Raw genomic sequence first — 3,119 nt, forward strand, 5'->3', positions numbered from 1 at the left:
CCCTGCTGTGTGTCTTTAAACACTAGGTTGAAAAGACTCTCTTCCTGTGTAATCATGTGGTCTGAAGGCTGGGCCCCAGTGCCACCTCCAATTGCCATGGCAGATTGTGTTCATGGCTCAGAGAAGCGTGCTCATTACTGCACCTGTGGCCATGCTTGCTGAGTTGAGCCTAGTTTATAATTGATTGATGCCCTGGTTTCTGGACGTCTGGTCCCTAGCCAACCCTTCTGTTTCCCACTCCCATACACTGCACTGGGCTTGGGAAAGGACTGGTATTTGTTGAGTACCCAGATTGCACCAGCTGTGATTCATACTGTCCTCAAATCATCCTCACAGTACCCTGCCGACAGGGCGTTAAAGCCATCTTACAGATGAGGAAATGAGGGTCTAGAGAATGGCTTCCCTGAGGTCTCACAACCATGGCACAGGTCTTGAAGTCAAAAAGGTCTGCAATTTGGAACCGAAATCCCGATGGTCACCCCATCCCACACCTGAGTGAGCTCATCCTGGGTGAGCATCTGCCTCCCCTAGACTTGTGGTGGGGTTGCCTGCTGCTCTGTGAGACTGTAGGCCACTGTCATCCAGCAGCATTCCAGGAGTTTTCTCCCAGAAACCACACGTATTTATTTTTTATTAAGTTTTTCGTACTGTCTTTTGTTTCTTATTAGAGGTAAGATTCAGAACTATGTATTACAAACCTGAACTGGCCTCCTCTTCCAAAAAAGTAACCTCCACGAATTCTTCCATCTAGCAAATACACTTTTCTAAGTTTTCCATTGAAGTTTTCTTAACAGTATCAGGGAAGTAAAACTGTACCCTTGGCAGCCTAGGGGTTGGCAAAACTTCTTCAAAGTCTTCTGTCTTAATGAACGATCATAGGAATTTCCCACTTCATGATATCTCCATGTTTGTCTTAATATAGAAATAATCTTTTCAAGTAGTTGTCTCCTAATCCCAAGTAAAACTCGGTAATGGCTGTGTGTGGTCCTGTCCTTGCAGACTGAGGAAGCACACCCTGAGGAGAGGGTGACAGTGGGACCCTGGCCGGTAGTGATCTCAGATTCAGTGCTAAAACACAGGTATGGCCACCAGTACCTTCTCTTTGTTCTCAGAGGCTGTTGGAGGCTGGGATCCAAGTGTGAGGTTCTGGTGTCCTGTCCTGAGTTTCTCCAAGAAGGATGACAGGAGAAGGAGGTCTGATTAGCGTAAACAGCAGTGAGGTCAGGTTCCTATAGGAGGGGAGGGCCTTTGTCTGGGGAAGGAGGTGGTCTGGTTCCCAAGTGAGGGTTTGTGGACAGGCCTCCCTCTCTTCCCTTAATCCCTCCACCACCCTCTGTTTATCCTAAAGTTCCCATTCTGAAACTCTCCCTTGAAGTCCTGAGGAAAGTTTAGGCTCAGTTTGGCTTTCAGGAAAACCAGATGACTGCTGAACCAAAAGGTCCTGGCCTCCCAGGCCCCTGGGCAATGGGATTTTGCACATGGGAAGCCCAGCGCGCCTTGGATGCGTTTGACTTGCAGGCCAACTGCATTCTTACACGTTTGTCATTGAGAACCCTAGCCATCTTTCCACACCAAATGCAGGTTCTGGTGCATTACCAGGGGAAAAATAGGAGATCTCATGAATTCAGTCATTGCCACAGAAAAACTAGGTTGCCAAACACATCAAATTGGTAGACACAAGCCAGTGTCAATGAATTCAGCCTGACCAATCATACTCAATTGAGAAGATAGCACAGAATCTATTTAAAGCATTAGTCCAACCTATACACAAACTATTAGTAAGCTAGGAGTAAGATATTTACTAAAATATTTCAGACGTAGGAAGTTGCATGTATTTATCTGCCATGCAAACTTTCCAGGAAACTACTGAAGAATGTACATCAGAAGAAGGGAGTAACACAAAGCAAAACATGAGATCCAGTCAATTTGAGGCTTAAACACAAGAGACAGAAAAAGGTTACCTTGGGATGAGCATGAAGGGTCTTGGGCAGTAAGCCTAGAGACGTCCTGAGAGGGTAGGTGGGTGATGCCAAGAACAAAACACCAGTAGACTCTCTTGAGTGCTGTAGTTGTATGTATTCAGAGATTTCCAGTTGTGCAAGAAATTTAGGGATAATTTAGTATTGAGGCATGGAAAGCAAAACAAGAAATGGAAAATGAAGCCAAAACTCCAGAAAGTAAAAATTACACACCAAAAAGCAAATCCAGGATACATCATTTGGCTGAGCTGTGAATAATAAGCAAAATACTATAATCCGTACCTGCTGGGGGATGGAGGGTGAGGAGAGACAGGAATAAATCCCCTTGCATGGGAAGAATCAAAGAAATAGGAAAACCATGGGCTTAGAAACATGAAAGTACCAGCTCTTGAGTATTTAAATTGCTATTTGACTTGACTTTATTACGATTATTATTTGAGTAAAAATTTTTTAAAGCTTGCACTAACCTGTGCTTATAAGTTAGTGCTTCTAGCTTTTTAAAAATTAAGTTATCATTAATATACACTTATGAAGGTTTTACATGAAAAACAATGTGGTTACTACATTCACCCATATTGAGTCCCCCCCATACCCCACTGCAGTCACTGTCCATCAGTGTAGTAAGATGCCACAGTCACTACTTGTCTTCTCTGTGCTACACTGTCTTCCCCATGATCCCCCCACACCATGTGTACTAATCATAATACCCCTCAATCCCCTACTCCCTCCCCATCACCCCCTCCCCTCCCCTGTCCCCACCCCCACCCCTTTCCTTTGGTAACCACTAGTCCCTTCTTGGAGTCTGTGAGTCTGCAGCTGTTTTGGTCCTTCAGTTTTGCTTTGTTCTTATACTTCACAAATGAGGGAAATCATTTTGTACTTGTCCTCAAATGAGGGAAATCATTTTGTACTTGTCTTTCTCTGCCTGACTTATTTCACTGAGCGTAATACCCTCTAGCTCCATCCATGTTGCAAATGGTAGGGTTTGTTTTCTTCTTACGGCTGAATAATATTCCATTGTGTGTATGTACCACATCTTCTTTATCCATTCATCTGATGGACACTTAGGTTGCTTCCATTTCTTGGCTATTGTAAATAGTGCTGTGATAAACATAGAGGTGCACATGTCTTTTTGAATCT

The sequence above is a fragment of the Manis pentadactyla genome, chromosome 5 (assembly GCF_030020395.1).
Source record: "Manis pentadactyla isolate mManPen7 chromosome 5, mManPen7.hap1, whole genome shotgun sequence".
NCBI lineage: Eukaryota > Metazoa > Chordata > Mammalia > Pholidota > Manidae > Manis > Manis pentadactyla.